Source organism: Prunus avium, chromosome 5 (genome assembly GCF_965620075.1).
Source record: "Prunus avium chromosome 5, drPruAviu1.hap1.1, whole genome shotgun sequence".
Taxonomy (NCBI): domain Eukaryota; kingdom Viridiplantae; phylum Streptophyta; class Magnoliopsida; order Rosales; family Rosaceae; genus Prunus; species Prunus avium.
Window position 1 is genome coordinate 5,632,072 of NC_142288.1, and position 6,240 is coordinate 5,638,311.

General features: G+C 41.2%; 1 pseudogene; it reads right to left on the reverse strand.

The window, feature by feature from the left end:
• Window positions 1-3,314: 3,314 nt before the first annotated feature.
• Window positions 3,315-3,407, reverse strand: LOC148294231 (small nucleolar RNA R71; annotated as a pseudogene).
• Between the last annotated feature and the right edge of the window lie 2,833 nt (window positions 3,408-6,240).

Genomic DNA, 6,240 nt, shown 5'->3' on the forward strand with positions numbered 1-6,240 from the left:
AAAACTTGGGCAACATCATAATATGGTGGGAGGAGTCATTTGGTGAGTTTTGAGTGAAATCCAATCGCTAGAAGTATGGAATACACCAACCACTCCAATTAGGAACGAACTGCCGTTGAACTTGAATTGTCCAATTTCTCACACCTATTTATTTCGGTTCGAACCCCAAACTTGGGCAACATCATAATATGGTGGGAGGAGTCATTTGGTGAGTTTTGAGTGAAATCCAATCGCTAGAAGTATGGAATACACCAACCACTCCAATTAGGAACGAACTGCCGTTGAATTTGAATTGTCCAATTTGGAACACCTATTGATTTCGGATCGAGCCCAAAACTTGGACAACATCATAATATGGTGGGAGGAGTCATTTGGTGAGTTTTGAGTGAAATCCAATCGCTAGAAGTATGGAATTCACCAACCACTCCAATTAGGAACGAACTGCTGTTGAACTTGAATTGTCCAATTTCTCACACCTATTGATTTCGGATCGAGCCCAAAATTTGGGCAACATCATAATATGGTGGGAGGAGTCATTTGGTGAGTTTTGAGTGAAATTCAATCGCTAGAAGTTTGGAATACACCAACCACTCCAATTAGCAACGAACTGCTGTTGAACTTGAATTGTCCAATTTCTCACACCTATTGATTTCGGATCGAGCCCAAAACTTGGCCAACAAGATAATATGGTGGGAGGAGTCATTTGGTGAGTTTTGAGTGAAATCCAATCGCTAGAAGTATGGAATACACCAACCACTCCAATTAGGAACGAACTGCCGTTGAACTTGAATTGTCCAATTTCTCACACCTATTTATTTCGGTTCGAACCCCAAACTTGGGCAACATCATAATATGGTGGGAGGAGTCATTTGGTGAGTTTTGAGTGAAATCCAATCGCTAGAAGTATGGAATACACCAACCACTCCAATTAGCAACGAACTGCTGTTGAACTTGAATTGTCCAATTTCTCACACCTATTGATTTCGGATCGAGCCCAAAACTTGGGCAACAAGATAATATGGTGGGAGGAGTCATTTGGTGTGTTTTGAGTGAAATCCAATTGCTAGAAGTATGGAATACACCAACCACTCCAATTAGGAACGAACTGCCGTTGAACTTGAATTGTCCAATTTCTCACACCTATTGATTTCGGTTCGAACCCCAAACGTGGGCAACATGATAATATGGTGGGAAGAGTCATTTGGTAAGTTTTGAGTGAAATCCATTCGCTAGAAGTATGGAATACACCATCCACTCCAATTAGGAACGAACTGCCATTGAACTTGAATTGTCCAATTTCTCACCCCTATTGATTTCGGATCGTGCCCAAAACTTGGGCAACATGATAATATGGTGGGAGGAGTCATTTGGTGAGTTTTGAGTGCAATCCAATCGCTAGAAGTTTGGAATACAACAACCACTCCAATTAGGAACGAACTTCCATTGAACTTGAATTGCCCAATTTGGAACACCTATTGATTTCGGATCTAGCCCAAAACTTGGGCAACATCATAATATGGTGGGAGGAGTTATTTGGTGAGTTTTGAGTGAAATCCAATCGCTAGAAGTATGGAATACACCTACCACTCCAATTAGGAACGAACTGCCGTTGAACTTGAATTGTCCAATTTCTCACACCTATTGATTTCGGTTCGAACCCAAAACTTGGGCAACATGATAATATGGTGGGAGGAGTCATTTGGTAAGTTTTGAGTGAAATCCAATCGCTAGAAGTATGGAATAAACCATCCACTCCAATTAGGAACGTACTGCCATTGAACTTGAATTGTCCAATTTCTCACACCCATTGATTTCGGATCGAGCCCAAAACTTGGGCAACATGATAATATGGTGGGAGGAGTCATTTGGGGAGTTTTGAGTGCAATCCAATCGCTAGAAGTATGGAATACACCAACCACTCCAATTAGGAACGAACTGCCGTTGTACTTGAATTGTCCAATTTGGAACACCTATTGATTTCGGAACGAGCCCAAAACTTGGGCAACATCATAATATGGTGGGAGGAGTCATTTGGTGAGTTTTTAGTGAAATCCAATCGCTAGAAGTATGGAATACACCAACCACTCCAATTAGGAACGAACTGCCGTAGAACTTGAATTGTCCAATTTGGAATACCTATTGATTTCGGATCGAGCCCAAAACTTGGGCAACATCATAATATGGTGGGAGGAGTCATTTGGTGGGTTTTGGGCGAAATCCAATCGCTAGAAGTATGGAATACACCAACCACCCCAATTAGGAACGAACTGCCGTAGAACTTGAATTGTCCAATTTGGAATACCTATTGATTTCGGATCGAGCCCAAAACTTGGGCAACATCATAATATGGTGGGAGGAGTCATTTGGTGGGTTTTGGGCGAAATCCAATCGCTAGAAGTATGGAATACACCAACCACCCCAATTAGGAACGAACTGCCATTGAACTTGAATTGTCCAATTTCTCACACCTATTGATTTCGGATCGAGCCCAATACTTGGGCAACATCTTAATATGGTGGGAGGAGTCATTTGGTTAGTTTTGAGTGAAATCCAATCGCTAGAAGTATGGAATACACCAACCACTCCAACTAGGAACGAACTGCCGTTGAACTTGAATTGTCCAATTTGGAACACCTATTGATTTCGGATAGAGCCCAAATCTTGGGCAACAGCATAATATGGTGGGAGGATCATTTGGTGAGTTTTGAGGGAAATCCAATCGCTAGAAGTATGGAATACACCAACCACTCCAATTAGGAACGAACTGTCGTTGAACTTGAATTGTCCAATTTGGAACACCTATTGATTTCGGATCGAGCCCAAAACTTGGGCAACATCATAATATGGTGGGAGGAGTCATTTGGTGAGTTTTGAGTGAAATCCAATCGCTAGAAGTATGGAATACACCAACCACTCCAATTAGGAACGAACTGCCGTTGAATTTGAATTGTCCAATTTGGAACACCTATTGATTTCGGATCGAGCCCAAAACTTGGACAACATCATAATATGGTGGGAGGAGTCATTTGGTGAGTTTTGAGTGAAATCCAATCGCTAGAAGTATGGAATTCACCAACCACTCCAATTAGGAACGAACTGCTGTTGAACTTGAATTGTCCAATTTCTCACACCTATTGATTTCGGATCGAGCCCAAAACTTGGGCAACATCATAATATGGTGGGAGGAGTCATTTGGTGAGTTTTGAGTGAAATTCAATCGCTAGAAGTTTGGAATACACCAACCACTCCAATTAGCAACGAACTGCTGTTGAACTTGAATTGTCCAATTTCTCACACCTATTGATTTCGGATCGAGCCCAAAATTTTGCACAGCAAGATGATGAATCGTTTTGTGAAGCATGGGAGAGATTCAATGGGCTGCTCAACCAATGTCCTCATCATGGGATTCCATTGAAGCTTCAAATGCGTATGTTTTATAAAGGACTAACCCCTTCTAGTCATAATATAGTCACCAATTTTGCAGGTGGTTCTTTTAAAACCAAAACTCCAGAAGAAACATACGAACTCTTTGAGGAGATAGCAATGGAGACCCAACATACGGATACAAGAGGTAAACGTGTTATTAGTGGTTCTAATGATGCTTCTAGTGTGCAGATTTCAAAACTAGAACAAAAGCTAGATGCTCTTCTTGCATTAAACTCAAGAAGCCCTCCGAAGGAAGTGTGTAGTATTTGCGAAACTCCTGACCCTGCTACCATAGCTTGTCCACTTGGGGCTGGATATCCAGAATTTGTGCAAGAGCAAGCTAAGTTGGTAAATTCCTACAACCAAGGTCCAAGAAATGATCCATACTCTCAAAGTTATAATCCAGGTTGGAGGAATCATCCAAACTTTTCATGGAGGAATACTCAGAATCAAGCCAATCCCCCTTCATTCCAAAAGCCACAACAAACATCATCATTGGAGGATATAGTTAAGCAGATGGCAATCAACCAATCCAATTTCCAGCAAACTACACAAGCTGCCATTGCCAAATTGGAAGTTCAAATAGGCCAATTAGCTGCTGAAATAACTCAAAGAGCACCTGGGAAATGGCCAAGCCAAACCGAGATCAATCCAAAGAACCAAGAAGCCAAGGCCATTCATGTGCTCAGATCAGGTAAGATCATTGATAGTAAAGTTGATTCTAATCTTTCAAATGATGTTGTGATTGTAGAAGATGAAGAGGAGGAGACCACGGCTACAGAAGGGGAACATCTCAAAACTTCTCAATCTGCTCCTAATGCCAAATCAGATTCTCAGGAATCCAAACAATTCCAATTGCATAAGAGAGATGACAAATTTGTGCCACCACATCTTCAAGAAGATAGATACGTGCCACCCGCTCCATATGTTCCACCGATTCCATTTCCAGGCCGTCTTAAGAAAGCAAAGCAAGATAAGGCTTTTAAAGAGATTTATGATATTTTGAGTAAAGTTAATATCAATTTGCCTTTGCTTGATGTTATTGAACAGATTCCTGCATATGGAAAGTTCATCAAGGACTTGAAAACTCACAAGCTCAATTTCGCTCCAAATGAAGATGTAAAGCTTGACCAGAATGTAAGTGCTGTGTTGCAAAGGAAGCTTCCACCAAAACTAGTTGATCCTGGCAGCTTTGACATTCCCATTAACATTGGAGGCAATAAGGTTGGAAGAGCCATGTTGGACTTGGGAGCAAGTGTCAACCTAATGCCATATTCATTGTATCAAAAGCTTGGCTTAGAAGGGATGAAGAAGACTTCAATACGACTTGAACTAGCTGATCATTCTATAAAATATCCAAAAGGTATTGTAGAAGATATTTTAGTTCAAGTTAATACACTAATTCTCCCTGCTGATTTTGTAGTGATGGACATGGAAGACAATCCAAATGGAGATCATGTTGATCGCATTCTCCTAGGCAGGCCATTCATGGCCACTGCAGACACAGTTATCAAAGTGAAAGATAGCACCCTTTCCATGACTGTTCTGGGTGAAACTGTTGAATTTAAAATGCTTAATGCTCTATCTCAACCTTCTATCTCTCTTGATTCTTGCTTTTCAATTGATGTTGTGGATCATGAGGTTTCTTCCAAAATTTTGCAGAGAAAGTCTAATGATGCTCTAGAAGCTGTCTTAACACAAGAAGAGGAAGATCTTTGTGAACCGGAGTTCCAAGAAGTGGTGGCTGCCTTAGAAGTGTTTCAACCATACCCACCATCCTTTAGGCCACCACTCGAGCCTCTTGGACCATCATCCACGAAATTGGAGCCATCCATTATCACCCCACCAAAGCTAGAACTTAAACCACTGCCCAATCATCTTAAATATACTTATTTGGGTGCTAACGAAACTCTCCCTGTTATAATTGCTGCAGGTCTCACCTCACATGAAGAAGAGAGCTTAATTAAGGTTCTAAAAGAGCATAAAACAGCCATTGGGTGGACCATAGCAGACATCAAAGGAATTAGTCCAAGCATGTGCATGCACCGGATTCTAATGGAAGAAGATAGCAAACCATCCCGTGATGCCCAAAGGAGGCTAAATCCCAACATGAAAGAGGTGGTTAGAGCTGAAGTTTTAAAGCTACTCGATGTAGGAATCATCTACCCAATTTCAGATTCTAAGTGGGTGAGCCCTGTACAAGTTGTTCCGAAGAAGTCCGGAATCACCGTTGTGAAGAATGAGAAGAATGAGATAGTTCCTACACGAACTATCACTGGTTGGAGAGTTTGCATTGATTACAGGAAGTTGAACACATCCACTAGAAAAGATCATTTCCCCTTGCCTTTTATTGATCAAATGCTTGAACGTTTATCTGGCCATGCTTACTATTGTTTTCTTGATGGTTTTTCAGGTTATAATCAAATTCCCATTGCTCTGGAAGACCAAGAGAAAACCACATTCACATGCCCATTTGGTACGTTTGCTTATAGAAGGATGCCATTCGGTTTGTGCAATGCCCCAGCAACTTTCCAAAGATGCATGATGTCAATCTTTTCAGATATGGTGGAACGATTCATTGAGGTATTTATGGATGATTTTTCAGTTTTTGGTTCCTCTTTTGATAATTGTCTTCACCACTTGTCTCTAGTGCTTAAAAGATGCCAGGAAACAAACCTGATTTTGAATTGGGAGAAGTGTCACTTCATGGTGAGACAAGGCATTGTGCTAGGCCATGTGATTTCAAGCAAGGGAATTGAAGTGGATAAAGCCAAGATCGATCTCATCTCAAATCTGCCACCCCCTACCTCTGTG